The sequence below is a fragment of the Triticum urartu genome, chromosome 5A (assembly GCF_056163025.1).
Source record: "Triticum urartu cultivar PI428250 chromosome 5A, HENAU_Tu73, whole genome shotgun sequence".
NCBI classification, from domain to species: Eukaryota; Viridiplantae; Streptophyta; class Magnoliopsida; order Poales; family Poaceae; genus Triticum; species Triticum urartu.
In genome coordinates, this window is record NC_141877.1 from 276,729,773 (window position 1) to 276,746,055 (window position 16,283).

Below are 16,283 nucleotides of genomic sequence, written 5' to 3' on the forward strand. Positions count from 1 at the left end.
AGCCCTTCCATAAACTTCTCCTACTTCGCGGCATTTGTGGCCATATCATTTGGGGCATAGCGGGCTAACTTGCTGAACTCATCCACGTACTGCCACACAGTATGATTTCCCTGGCGTAAGTTGCGAAACTCACGCTTCTTCATATTCATTGCTCCTGTTGAGACATGTGCATTGCGGAATGCTTGCTGAAACTAATCCCAAGTGACATTGGCTATGGGAAAAGTGGCTATGTAATTCTCCCACCATGAGGCTACGGGTCCATCCAGTTGGTGTGCGGCAAAGCGCACCTTCTTAGCATATGTGCAACCTACGGTGGTCAACTCCCTTCCAATCCTGCGTAGCCAGTCATCAGCAAAAATTGGCTCGGTGCTACTAGAAAACACCGGCGGATTCAACCTCAGAAAACGGGCTAAGTTGTCAACGGGAGGTGGTGGCGGTGGGTTGTTGTTGTTGTTGTTCTTGCCTTGATTCTGAACTAGTGGCTGCATCAAGGCATTCTACTGCTGGATCAGCTGGGTGAGCTCCGGTGGGAAGACAAATCTGGGTTCACATATCGGAGGCATCTGATGGGTTTAGAGGGAAGAGATTAGAATAGAGTGGGGTCTAAGGAGAAAATCACTTCCCATATGCACATGAGGCAAACAAATTCATATCACACCACTCCATTCAAACAAGGGCATACAATCGATCTACCTACCGTTACAAAATACTTGGACTATTCTATATACATGGGGGGATACTACTTATAATATGGTGGTCGACTAGAAATTTTGATCGGAAGAAGATTCCATGATATCTGCTCCAGCTTCGTCTTCATAGTCATCATCACTATCTGGGTCGGAGTCGGTGTCGTCGATGATGATGTAGTATTCGGGATGGTCGTCACTTCTAGGATAGGGTCTCCCATGAATACTCCTAGCTTCTTCTTCAGATCTTCATTCTTCTCCAGTAGAACTACAATTTTCTCTTTGTATCCATCCCATGTAGACTTGAGTTCCTCTTCTAGCTCCATGTTCCTGGTCATCACCTTCTTTAGGTCTATCATGTTGGCGCACGTATGGTTCTCATGTTGACGAATGTGTTGGTTCAACTCTTGGATGTAGGCTGTAATGGACTTGTCCCTCCTGGTGCAAATCATCTCCCATTGCTCATCTCGGCGTCCATATATCTGGTAGATGGTCTCCTTAAGATCCTTGTGGTAGACTTCACCGATGCGTCCCATGGCAATGTGAGCTGCCATGCTCTTTCCTAGAGACCAGGATGGTGCATCAAAGGAAAACTCTATGGGATCAGTAACTGGTATGAATGTCCTTCCTGGAACATGTACTCGAATTGTCCAGCGCTCTTCTTCTGCTAGAGTGGCGGTGTAGGTCCCGGTGAAGCTTGGTATTTCGATGTTTAGGTATATGGTGGCTTCCTTCAGGTGTCGTCTGAAAGGGGTGTCTTCATCCGGTTGAGCAAACTTGTTCCTTGAATCCGCCATCTATAGAGTGGAAGGTGGAGAAAAGTCAGAAATGAGTAGAAAAAGTGACCTATGGCTTATCCTAGTGGTCGCATCCTATAGTCAGCATGTGCTCTAATACCATCTTAGAGCGATCCAACCTCAAACGGTCGAATCTCTGTGCATAAGTGTCATCCCCGGATCGGTAATGCTGACACACACAATACTTGAAGTATTTATACCAGAGTTCAACCACACACTTATTACATCGAATAAATCAAAAAGAGTACTTATTACAATAATATGGTTGAAGTCCATCTAATGAAGATACATCGGAAGGCTTCGAAGGCAAAAGTGAGTCCATCAACTCCAACGGCATAGCTGAGAGCAAGACAACGACCTAGCGCACCTTACTCTTTGTCTGAAAAGTCTGCAACATAATACGTTGCAGCCCGAAATGGGTCAACACATGGAATATGCTGGAAAAATAACACTATAGAGAAAATGAACAAGTAGCAACTATAACTATATGCATATTTGGCTGGTGGAGGCTCTATGGTTATCATGTTTGTGTAAAGCCAATTTTTCCCTACTGCAAAGGAATAAATTTTATTTAACTACCAAGCTGGTTGATAAAATATTGAGAAGGTCCCTCCAACTCAATCCCAATTAAAAAGTAATTAACATCCCAACAAAATTAATCAAGAGTGATGAGATCAAATCAATAATTCAAGAACCAGATACTCAAGATGTCCATAACCGGGGACACGGCTAACCATGATTAGTTTGTACACTCTATAGAGGTTTGCGCACTTTTCCCCACAAGACTCGATGTCCTCCGTTGTATTTTCTCGCACCACATGGCGTTTGAAAAACGGATGACCGAGACACAATCTTTCCTAAGAGGTCCCCTTAACCGATAAATAGGCCGGTACACCTACAATCCCCTACATCTGCTAGCCCATCATGGAAAGGATTCCCACAACTTACCCAACTATGCCAGAGCCCATAATGGCTTGTGGCTGCACACGGAAGTTTCTAGCATGAATAATCTTATGATCCCTTTGAGCCTGGGTGGCGAACCATAGGAAGATCACACGGGTACTCCGGGATATCCCACGACAGCTCTGGATTGCTCCAGGTGCCTGGACAACCGCTGGGTGCTCCAGGGTGCCTCAACCAATCCACCTAGATCTGTATTAAAGTAGCCACCTTGAGTTAACCATTATTCAACAATCTCAGATCTGTCATGGATACACTCAACCAAACCACGTCTACGAGCATAGCATAGCAGTATAAGCATAACATAGAAGTAACTCCCAGGGTTTGAATAAAGGACAATAGGTTCTACCTCATCAACTACTTCCCAATACCCACATGTTAAGCAGATCCTACTCATGCAATGTCTGAGGATTGAAACTAATGCATAAAATCTGGGTAATAAAGAGGTATGATCAAAGTGATACTTGCCTTTCTGACGGTCTGAAAACCCTAGTGACACGTAGTAGCACGCTTCGCACTCCAGAAACTCTATCGCAAACAAACAATAACATACATAAGCACTCAAGCAATATATGCAAGGGTAAAACTCAAAAGAAAATATCCAAATCAAAAGTACAAGAGAAGAGCTTCAATTTGCTAAAAGAATCAATCAAATCGGAGCTACGAAACTCAAACTGCGGTCAAAAGAAGTTCGAATTCAAATCTTCTTGCAACCAAATTTTAATTTGTCAAACCCATGTTAAAGTTGATTAAATGGAAATATGGGTTTGAGACGAAGATTTTAGTGTTGGTTTCACTGGATTTGGACAAACGGTTAAAAAGTTGCGAGCGTTTGAAGATCAGGGGCAAATCTACGATGAAAAAATAATCACGGATAGGTCCCTGGCTGAAAAAGAAAAGACTAACGGACGAATGTTCGCTAACAGAGACGAACGGATGAACGTGTTCATGAACAGAGGTGTTCGGGTGGACGTTCGCTAAATAGATCCAACAGAGAAAAACCCTAACCCTAAAATAAAACCGATCTAGAACGAAAACCAAAAAAATCGAACGAACTGGCGGTTTTTTACCGGTTCACGATGAAAACTTGGGTCGGCGGTGAGGCGGGATTCTGGCGAGATGAACGGTGGCGCGGGCGGTTCCGGTGGGGCGGCGGTGGGCTGCGGCGGCGTCGGGGAGCGGCGGCGCTAGCGGGCGGCAAGTGCCAGGCGGCAAGCAAAGCGGCGGTGGTGGCGGCTGCGGTGGCGGGGTGGTGAGAGGCGGCGGGGGCGGGGCGGCGGCTTGGGTTGGGAAGGGGGGCGGCCCGGGGTGGAGTCCGGCTTGGACTCCTCCTCGGCGTCCGCACCGAGCACGATGGCAGCGGGAGGAAGGCGGCGCGCGGAGTTGGGCAGGCTGGGTTTCGGCCCAGTCGGCCGAAATTTTTATTATTGATAATTAATATTCCAGTAATTCTGAAACTAAGAAACACTAATGAGAAATTCGAAAAATAGGAAGGACGCTAGGAATAATAACGTCCAGGGCTGGACGCCAATACCAACAACGTCCAAAGCTGGACGCTCTTATAAACAGCGCCCACTGTGTTTGGTTTGACCAGACCCTGTCCAGCTATCTCCGGCCTTCGACTTGTACCCTCAGCAACTTCCGCAGGACCAAAGCTAGACTCCGCCACCTCTAGCCCGCCGAAAATGGCACTCTAGCAACGCACCACCCTCATTTCGCTCCTTGTTATCCCTCTTTGCCAATTCCCATCGCCGTGCCTCGCTCGCAATGGTGATCCGCTAAACCCCCGTTGCCGCCGGGGCCATGGTTGTCCATCTCCGACTGCCATATCCTCCTCAGCAAGGACCGCCCTGAACTCTTCCCTGTTACGCTCGGAGCCATCTCTAGCAACACTAACTACTAACATGTCAGCGTGAGCCCTCTCTCCACCCTTTTCGCTCTCCTACACTAGGCATGCGTAACCGAGTGAGTGGATGCGTTGTGAATTTGTGCGTGAATATCTATGCATGTTGGCATGAACTCGAGTTGTTTTCTACCGAAAAAGGCTCACACCCCGCTTTATAGATAACACAACGATCATACAACTCGACACCACACCATATACACCCGAGACAGGATATAACAATGCAAAATAACAGCGACACCACCACAACCCACTCCAAGATCACAATAAGAATACATAGAGTGTCCTGCAAGAAGCGGTCAGAGTACTCCACCATGACAGAGGTGTCACAAAGAGACGGTGTTGCACCCGATGAATCATGGACTCCAAGACGGTGCCTTCAGGAAGGGCACGACACCGGAGCACCGCCACCGCCGATTCAAAAAAATCATGGGTTTCACGAGCAAACCGAAGGAGGAGAGTAGCCCCAACGCCGCCTTCACGAAGGTAACCACGTCTACAGTTGCCGATGCCATTGGCCTGGTGCGAGCCAAACAAGGATTACCCTATCGCACGCACTCTCCGTCTCCGAGACCACTATTGGTCACTGAACACCGGACACCATGCCGCCCGGACGCCCATGGCAGGGGTAGCTGCCCGCAGCCAGCTCCACCCATGACCCACGCCGCCGCACCTAGCAACATGTGCCGGTCACAGCTTGCACTGCCCGTCCCACCATGCCGCCCGTCACACCGCCGCCACAACACCATCTGTAACCGGTTCGGCGCACCAGCACGCCTGTTTTCTAATGCGGTGTCCATGCCTGCTCGATCTGGCCCGGGCCTGACCTCCTGTGCATGGAAGACAAAACTTCCCCGTCGCCTCCTACGCCGACCGGGCTTCGCCCGATCACGCCCTTTGTCAATGATTAGGGAGGAGGGAGAGTGGGAGGGGGAACCTCGACGACGGTGGCTAGGGTTACCCTTGATACCTCACGGGAGCGACACATAAGGGAGAGGGGAAAGAGGGGAGGCCTCCTGACTAGCTCACCACTCGAGTTGTTTTCTTAGTAGCAAGGAGTGTACCGGAGCACACTATCCATGGTTGAATTGCTGGAAGCTTTCGCCCTGAAGGCAGCCCAGAAAGCAATCACGGCTTAGGTGTAGAATGCATAATTAGACTTTCTTGCGACAATTTTAGTAGCTAATGAATTAGAAATACATACATTCATGTGTGTTAAGACTATTTCTCCTCTAATTTGGCAAAAGCAAACTGGTTTAGAATGGAACAAATGGGCACTTCAGTGATTTGTTATCGATGCCTCACAACCATCACAAAAAAACCAAAGCTCACATATTAAATCTATTAGAGGAAATACTCTCAATATAGTTAAAACAAGAGCACCTGACCGAACCACATAACTGGACGCTGTTTATAACAGCGTCCAGCCGTGGACATCATTCGCAATAGCGTCCAGCCTGGACGCCGTTGTCAATAGCGACCTTCCTATTTTTCAAATTTCGGCTCAACCATGATCAATTTTCTAATTGCTGTGGTACTAATTACTAGTAATAAAAAAATCGGCCCAGTTGGTCCGGGAAACATTTTTTTAAATAAAATTCCGCCGAATAACAATCCTAATAAAATATAAAAAATCTAAAAATGTAGAAACAATTTTCACCGTATAAGTAAAATATTTAGAACAAAGTGAACATTTTTCTGGCCTAATAATGCAATTTTCAAAAATGCACATTTTTCTAATTTCAAATAAAATCTCAAATAAAACCCAAATAAAATATTTATTTGATTTTAAAATTGTTCCTCCAATATTCCTCTCTTTTTGAAGAAGTCATATTATCTTCCCTCTTTTATTTTTTATTGGAAATAATTGGAGAGAAAGATATTAAAATCAAAGTGATCCCTCTTTTCAAATTTGAGAAAAAGTCAAATATGAAAATAAATGAAATCCCCAACTCTCTCCTTTGGTCCTTGAGTTGCTTAAGATTTCTAGGATCACAATCAAAATGCAAATAAAATACGATATGCATATGATGACCTATGTATAACATCCAAATTCAAAATTGGGATGTTGCATTACGGGTAGATCTATTGTGAGCATGGCTAATCATATACCAAGATTCTTTTAAATTTTCTCCTCCCCTTTGTTTAAAGTTGAGAACCTCGTTCTCGGGAGTGCAAGCAATAGAGGAAGAACTATCCATAATAATGGAAAACATGGTTGCACACAAAGACAGACCCGCCAAGAAAACGACGAACGAAAAAGAGGGGCGAATAAAACGGCAAATTTTTGTGAAGTGGGGGAGAGGAAAACGAGAGGCAAATGATAAATAATAAAAATTGCGAGGAGATGAGATTTTTGATTAGGAACCTGGTATATGTTGAATATCCTCCCCGACAACGGCGTCGGAAATTCCTTTTGATGTCGCTTGAAGCTACGTCGGTATTTCCCCAAAGAGGAAGGGATGATGCAACATAGCGGCGGTAGGTATTTCCCTCATATATGAAACCAAGGTTATCGAACCAGTAGGAGAACCAAGCAACACAACGTAAACAACACCTGCACACAGATAACAAATCCTCGCAACCCGAGGTGTTAAAGGGGTTGTCAAGCCCTTCCGAGGTATGGCGCCTCAAGATAGGCAAACGGACATGAGGTAAATTTGTATTAGATTGATAGATTGAACGCCAAATAAATAAATAATAATAAATTGCAGCAAGATATTTTTGGGTTTTTGGTTTAGTAGATCTGAAAATAAAAGCAAATAAAAATATATCACAAAGGCAAATAATATGAGAAAGAGACGAGGGGGCCGTAGGTTTCACTAGTGGCTTCTCTCGAGAAAAATAGCAAAGCGGCGGGTGAACAAATTATTGTTGGGTAATTGATAGAACCTCAAATACTCATGACGATATCCAGGCAATGATCATTAATAGGCATCATGTCCAAGATTAGTAGACCGACTCCTTCCTGCATCTACTACTATTACTCCACACATCGACCGCTATCTAGCATGCATCTAGTGTATTAAGTTCATGGAGAAACGGAGTAATGCAATAAGAATGATGACATGATGTAGACAAGATCTATCTATGTAGAGATAGACCCCGTCATTTTATCCTTAGTAGCAACGATACGTACGTGTCAGTTCCCTTTCTGTCATTGGGATCAAGCACCATAAGATCGAACCCACTACAAAGCACATCTTCCCATTGCAAGATAAATAGATCAAGTTGGACAAACAAAACCCAAATATCAGAGAAGAAATACGAGGCTATAAGATATCATGCATAAAAGAGATCAAAGAAACTCAAATAGTTTCATGAATATAAAACAATAGATCTGATCATAAACTCAAAGTTCATCGTTCCCAACAAACACGCTGCAAAAGAGTTACCTCATATGGACCTCCAAGAGACCATTGTATTGAGAATCAAGAGAGAGAGAGAGAGAGAGAGAGAGAGAGAGATGAAGCCATCTAGCTACTAACTACGGACCCGAAGGTCTACAAAGAACTACTCACACATCATCGGAAAGGCACCAATGGAGGTGGTGAACCCCATCCGATATGGTGTCTAGATTGGATCTGGTGGTTCTAGACACTGCGGTGGCTGGATGAATATTTCGTCGACTCCCCTAGGATTCTGGAAATGTTGGGGTATTTATACAGCAAAGAGGCGGTCCGGGGGGCACCCGAGGTGGGCACAACCCACCAGGGCGCGCGTGGGCCTCCTGGCGCGCCCTGGTTGGTTGTGCCTCCCTCGGGGCACCCCCAGGCGCAGTTAGGGCCCGTTGTGTTCCTTTTGGCCCATCTCCGTAAAGTTTTGTGGCATTTGGACTCCATTTGATATTGATTTTCTGCGATGTAAAAAACATGGAAAAAACAACAACTGGCACTTGGCACTATGTCAATAGGTTAGTACCAAAAAACGTTATAAATGACTATAAAATGATTATAAAACATCCAAGATTGATAATGTAACAGCATGGAACAATCATAAATTATAGATACGTTTGAGGCATATCAAGGAGCCATTGGTGACTGCTGAGGAAGGCCCCACCGAGCTGCTCCCCCAGCTTGTTGCGGTGCTCGAGGGCGTTGTTGATGCAGTCGGCCCCATGGTGGAGGGGGAAGCCCGCGCGCTCTCCGCTTCGGCTATGACGTGCGTTTTCAGCCACCTCCATCTTCGTGAACCCAGTACCGACTTCAGAGCCCTGCTTGAGCATGTGGACGAGGAGCACTGCATCGCCGCCACCAAAGTCGTGAAGGACCAAGTGGAAGCCCTGCTGCAGAAGTTCCTCGCCATTGACCCCGCGCCCCCGACTGTCGGCACCACTGAACCTACAGTGATAACCAATGGTACAGGTGACGGCAATGTTGCCAACGATGGGGCACTCCTTGCAGGTGATGGCAGCGCCCAAGGCTAAAGAACAGGTTTGCTGGCAGCACTTCCCTCCATTTTTATTTCCTACAACATGCACTGTGCCTCGTGGAGGCGTTAAAACTTTATGTGTCTGTGCTTTTGAGAGACAACATTTCTTGTAATAATTTGCTAGGATTTTGCGATTTCCTTCTTGCTTAATGTTCTGCCTCGGTAGGGCCCGACCCCACGCATACCTCAGGCACCGTTGGGTCCTCCAGATCACCAGGATGAAACCAAGGGGTGAGGGGCTACGTGCCAGTTAGGCTCCTGAGTCGCGATGCTCAGGAGTCCCCCTTGATGTACAAACAGCCGCCGGGAAGGAGATGCGAGAGTAGGCCTTAGCGTTCTATGTCGGCAGGGCCCGGCCCCGCGCGTACCTCGTCCGTCGTTGGGTCGTACGGATCACCAGGACGAAACCAAGGGGTGAGGGGCTACGTGACCAGTTAGGCTCCTGAGTCGCGGTGCTCAGGAGTCCCCCTTGACTTACAAATAGACCTCCATACCTTTCCTCACTGGGGTCCCGGTCGGGAGGGGGCGCGACGATGATAACCCACAAGTATATGGGATCGCAACAGTTTTCGAGGGTAGTGTATTCAACCCAAATTTATAGATTCGACACAAGGGGAGCCAAAGAATATTTGAAGGTATTAGCAGGTGAGTTATCAATTCAACCACACCTCGAGAGTAATTATCTGCAGCAAAGTGATCAGTAGGAAAGTAGTTTGATAGTTTTGATAGTAGTGATAGCAGCAATAGTAACAGTAACAGTAATAGTGATAGAAGTAATTTTGTAGCAAGCATAACGGCGATGATAGCAGTAAACTTAGCAGAAACAATATAAGATAAATTCATAGGCAATGGATCGGTGACTTGTTGGATGATATTCATCATGTGATATAACGTAGCCATGTATTCCGTAAATAGTCATATGTGCTTTATTAAAAGAACTTACTTGACATCTTTTGTTCTACCCTCCCATGGCAGCGGGTCCATATTGGAAACTAAGGGATATTAAGGCCTCCTTTTAATAGAGAACCGGAACAAAGCATTAACACATAGTTAATACATGAACTCCTCAAACTACGGTATTCACCAGAAGAAGTCCCGGTTATTGTCACTCCGGGGTTACCAGCTCATAACACGTAGTAGGTGACTATAACTTGCAAGATCGGATCTAGAACATGGATATAACGGTGATAACATAAACGGTTCAGATCTGAAATCATGGCACCCGGGCCCAAAGTGACAAGCATTAAGCATGGCAAAGTCATAGAAACATCAATCTAAGAACATAGTGGATACTAGGGATCAAACCCTAACAAAACTAACTCGATTACATGATGAATCTCATCCAACTCCTCACCGACCAACAAACCTACGAAGGAATTACTCACTCCCGGTGGGGAGCATCATGGAATTGGCGATGGAGAAGGGTTGGTGATGACGAAGAATGAAGATCCCCCTCTCCGGAGCCCCAAACGGACTCTAGATCTGCCCACCCGAGGAAGAATAGGGCTTGGCGGCGGCTCCGTCTCGTGGATAGTGATAATTCTTTCTCCCTGATTTTTTCTCCAAAAATAGGATTTTATAGCGTTGGTTTCAGGGTCAGCAGGGCCACTAGGTGGGGACAACCCACTTGAGCGCGCCAGGAGAGGGGGGCCCGCCCTGGTGGGTTGTGCCCACCCAAGTGCCCCTCTCTAGTAGGTCTTTGCTCCAGAAATTCTTATTATTGATATAAAAATCCTCGCAAAGTTTCGTTTCATTCCGAGAACTTTTATTTCTGCACAAAAACAACACCATGGTAGTTCTGCTGAAAACAGCATTAGTTCGGGGTTAGTTTCATTCAAATCATGCAAATTAGAGTCCAAAACAAGAGGAAAAGCGTTAGGAAAAGTAGATACGTTGGAGACGTATCAACTCCCCCAAGCTTAAACCTTTACTTGTCCTCAAGCAATTCAGTTGATAAACTGAAAGTGAAAAAGAAAAACTTTTACGAACTCTTTTGCTCTTGTTTGCATAAATAAGCTTAAAAAGCACTCGGGTTTTCAACCAACATTATAACTAACCATGTCGACAATAACTCTTAAAGATTATAATGACTCATATCAATGACATAATCAGCTAGCGAGCAATAATAAGATATCTCAAACAGCAACACATTGTCAAAACAACCATGATATAATATGACAATAATGGTATCTCTCTAGCCCTTTCCGAGACCGCAAAACATAAATGCAGAGAACCTCCAAAGTTCATGCAGTGACTAAACATTGTAATTCATGGTAGAAAAGATCCAGCCATGATGCACCCAACATTAGCTACACACAATGCATAAATCATGACAATTGTGCTCTTCTCAGTTTCTGGCGCTTAGTTTAGAAGGTGATGACACAACATAAAACTAAATAGATAGTCCCTTCCCATAGGGAAGCAGTGATTTGCAGAGGTGCCAGAGCTCAATTTTTTAGAACAAAGGTAAATGATATTTTGAGACATGCACCCATCTCATTTACTTCACGACCATCAGTTATCAATATCTCCCATGCTAAACAGGCTAGTGGCGGTTCCCAAGCAATAAAAGTAAAGGTTTACTCCCCCTCCACCAACAATCACATTCCATGGCTTGTCCGAAACAACGAGTTCCATCCAAACAAACAACAGTCCCGGGGGAGTTTTGTTTAATTATTTGCATTTTTTAGTTCGGGGCTGGGAATCCCTATTACCGCCATTTTCTCGTGCGATGGCGAGTGAATAAACACTCTACATGAGAATAACCCGCTTAGCATGGAATATATCGACCACCTCCTGTCGTTCCATGAATGATCCAGGCACACAAAATGGATAATTTTTAGAAGTTTTTAGAGGTGGCACATGCAAATTTACTTAGGACGGCAGGGTAATACCGTATATAGGCAAGTATGGTGGACTCATCTGGAATAACTTTGGGTTCAAGGTTTTTGATGTACAAGCAGAATCCCCACTTAGTACAAGCGAAGGCTAGCAATTTAGATTGAGAAGCGGCCAGCTAGAGAGCAACAACGATCATAACCATGCATTATGCATAAGTAACATTGGACACTAGCATGAGTAGGATATGAACACCATGAACATAAATATCATAGAGGCTATGTTGGTTTTGATTCAACTATATGCATGAACATGTACCAAGTCAAGCCACTTGAACATTCATAGGAGGATACCATATCATCATACTACATCACAATCATTTTAACACAATGTTTTTTTAGAGAATTTTAACGCAATGTTGATATCCAAGATAAATCATTATCAACGCCCGGCTACTTATGCATGGCATGAGAAAGTATAATCTCTAATTATCATTGCAAACATGTTTAATCATAATGGGCTGAATCATGGATACTAGGTCAAACATATTTACACAGACAGAACAAGTAGAGTTCATACCAGTTTATCTCTGCCATGGCCAGTTCATCGAATGTCGTCATTATTGCCTTTCACTTCCGTGACCGAATTATTTCAAAATAATAATAGTGGAAGAGTGCCCTGGACTAAGCTGGAATCTACAAACATTTTATTCAACGGGAGAAGACAAGGTAAAATGTTCTCTTTATTAGTTCAACAATTATTCATATGAGAGCCACTCAACATTTTTATCGTGGTATTCTCCTTGGTACAACTCGAATAAAAAGAAAAGAAATTAAGAGAAACACACTGTAAATATTTTGGAGTTTTTGGTTTTCTTGAACAAGCAAATAAAAGAGAAAAGCAAAAATGAGAAAAAATATTTACACGGGAAAGCTCCCAAGAAGCAAAATAAGAACAAGGAAATCTTTTTGGGTTTTCTTTTTAATACTTGTAGCGACCAGACCTCAAATGGTCCAATCTCTGTGCTCAGGTGTCATCCCTGGATCAGTAATGCTGACACCACACAGTACTTGAAGGATTTATAACAGACTAGCAATCACACACTTATTACATCGAATGTCTCCAAAGAGAGCTTATTACAATAATAATAGCTTAGGGCCATCTAATAACGATAACAACGGAAGGCTTGGAAGATAAGTGAGTCCATCAACTCCAACGGCATCGCTGAGTACATAACCACGACCTAAAGGCACCTTAATCGTCGTCTGAAAAGTCTGCAACATTAACGTTGCAGCCCGAAATGGGTCAGCACATGGAATATGCTGGCAATGTAACACATAGAGAGTAATGGAATGAAATAGGATATTCTATATGCATATATGGCTGGTGGAAAGCTCTATGGTTACAGTTCTAGCATAAAGCCAATTTTTCCCTACTACAAAGGAATAGATTTTATTTAGCTATCATGGTAGTTGTTAAACATTGAGAATGGTTGAGAGCATTCTCAATCCCAATTAAGCATCATCATTAAACAAAACCCAACAAAATTAATTTTAGAGTAAAATGTTGAGCTTCACATGATAATCCAGGTACTAGATACTCAAGATGTCCATAACCGGGGACATGGCTAACCATGATTAGTTTATATACTCTGAAGAGGTTTGCGCACTTTTCCCCACAAGACCCGATCTCCTCCGTTGGATTTCTTGCACTAAATGGTGTTTGAGAAACGGATGACCGAGACATAGTCTTTCAGAAGCGCTAGCACCTTACGAACGGGTAGACCGTACCAGCCTACATCCCCTACATCTGCTAGTCTACCACTGTAAGAGTTCGCACGACTTAGTCAACTATGCTAGAGCCCATAGTAGCTTGTGGCTGCACACAGAAGTTTCTAGCATGAATAATCTCATGATCCCTTTGAGCCTGGGTGGCGGTCCAAAAGAAAACAGGCAATCGCTGGAATACCCAGGTGCCTCAATCCACCCAGGTGTGTGTTTAGGTTGCCACCTTAAATAAACCATCAATTAACAATCTCACATCTGTCATGGATACACTCACCCAATCCACGTCTACTAGCATAGCATGGCATAATAAGAAAACGTAGAAGTAACTCCCAAAGGTTTGATAATAAACAGGTAATAGGTTCTACCCCAACTACTCCCCAAACCCACAATTTAATTATCTCCTAATCATGCAATGTGTGAGGATTGATCTAATGCAATAAAACTGGGTAGTAGGAGGTATGATCAAAGTGGTGCCTTGCTGATGATCCGGGAAACCTAGCGATTCGAAGTAGCAAGCGGCGCACTCCGGGTACTCTATCGCAAACAAACAAGCACACAATAAGTACTCAGCTAATGCATAGGTAAAACACGAATAAGAGATCTAACCAGAAAGTTCAACTTAAGAACTCCGGTTGGCAAAAAGAATCAAAACGAACGAAGCAACGAAAGACAAACGGCAAAAGAAACAAGCTTCATTTACTATTCTGGATCTAGGGCAATTTTTACAGTGGCAAAAACTTGTTTGAGTTGGTTAAAGGGAAAGAGGGTTTCGAGACGAAACTCCAGGCGCTTGAATCGCCTGATTCTGATAAACGAGCGAAAAGTTAAACTAAAACGAACATCGGATCAGGGATCGTGATCAGAAAAACGCGGGTTTAATCCGAGAAAAAGAAAAATGACGAACAGGTTAACGAATGAACGTTCGTTAACAGGAACTAAACGAAAAACGCGTTCGTTAAAACGAACGGACGAGCGGGTGCTCGCTAAATAAATAAACCGGAGAAAAACCGATCTATTTATTTAAAAAAACAAAAACTAGGGTTTTCAAAAAAAACGAAACGGCTTTTTCTCAAAAACCGGCCAGCGGCTACATCGGTGGCGGTGCTCTGGCGAGGCCCCGGCAGGGCGGCGGGTGGCGCGAGGCGGCGGGGCGGCGCCGGCGGTGTGTGCGTCAGCGGCGGCGGTGTGTGGGGTTGCAGGGGGTGGCGGCGGTTATAAAGGGGCGAGGAAGGTCAACTTGAGGGAGGGGTCGGCCTCGGGAGGCGTGTCCTCCCCGGACATGGTGGCGGCGGTGATCGGGACTCTGGTCCCGATCCGGCTGGAGGCGGCGGCGGCTGGCTGGGCCCTTGGCCCGGTCGGGCGTGGGGTTTTTGTTTTTTTAAACAATTTCGTTGCGCCTAAAAAAATTCTAGAAAAATAAATAAAAATCTAAAAGTGCCAAAACTAATTTTCTTTGTCTAAATAAAATATTTAGAACAGGATGAACATTTTTTGGCTCTAAATGCAATTTTTGAAAACGTGCAAATTTTCCTAAATTCAAATAAAATAGCAAATAAAACCAAAAAAACTTATTTGATTTTTTTACTAAATCCTCAATATTTCTTTATTTTGGGAAAGTCAATTTATTCCCTCTCTCATATTTTGATAATAGAAATAAATGAAGATAAATAAATAAAATCAAATGATCCTGATTTCAAAATTTGAGAAAACTCAAATATGAAAATAACGAAATCCCCAACTAGGGTCCTTGAGTTGCGTAGAATTTCTAGGATCAACCAAAATGCAAAAAAATATGCTATGCAATGATGATCTAGTGTATAACATTCCAAATTAAAAATTTGGGATGTTACAAACCTACCCCCCTTAAGATGAATCTCGCCCTCGAGATTCGGGTTGGCTAGAAAATAGGTGAGGGTGGTCCTTCAGCAATTCTTCCTCTCGCTCCCAGGTGGCTTCATCCTCCGTGTGGTGACTCCACTAAACTTTGCAAAACTTGATAACCTTGCTGCGGGTGACTCGACTGGCATATTCTAGAATCTTGACTGGTTTCTCGTCATAGGTCAAATCATGGTCCAACCGTATTGCTTCCAGCGGCACTGTATCTCTCAGCGGTATGTCAGCCATCTCTGCGTGGCACTTCTTCAACTGGGAAACGTGGAACACGTCCTGAAGTCCTGATAATCCTTCAGGCAACTCCAACTTATAGGCTACTTCTCCCATACGCTCCAAAACTTTGTATGGGCCTACAAAATGTGGTGCTAACTTTCCTTAACTCCAAAGCGCTTGACTCCTCGAAGTGGAGATACTCGAAGATAAACTCGTTCTCCAACTTCATAAAATGTCTCCTTGCGTTTAGAATCTGCATAACTCTTTTGCCGTGACTGGACTACCTTGAGCCTATCGCGAAACAATTTCACTTTCTGTTTAAACTCCTTAATCAGATCTGGTCCGAACAACTGACGGTCTCCAACTTCATCCCACGACAATGGGGTCGTGCACCTCCTTCCGTACAAAGCTTCGAAAGGGGCCATCTTCAAACTGGATTGATAACTGTTGTTGTATGAGAACTCTGCATATGGCAAATTCTCATCCCAACTAGATCAGTAATCTAGCGCACAAGCTCTTAGCATATCCTCCAAAATCTGATTGACTCTCTCGGTCTATCCATCTGTCTGCGGATGGAAAGTTGTAGTAAACTCCAGTCTGGTACCCAAAGTTTCATGTAAATGATTCCAGAACTTTGAGGTGAATTGGGTTCCTCTATCTGATACAATGCTCCTTGGAACTCCATGCAGACATATGATTCTGGTCATGTATATCTTTGCCAACTTTGCATTGGTATAGGTAGTCTTCACTGGAATGAAATGAGCTACCTTTGTCA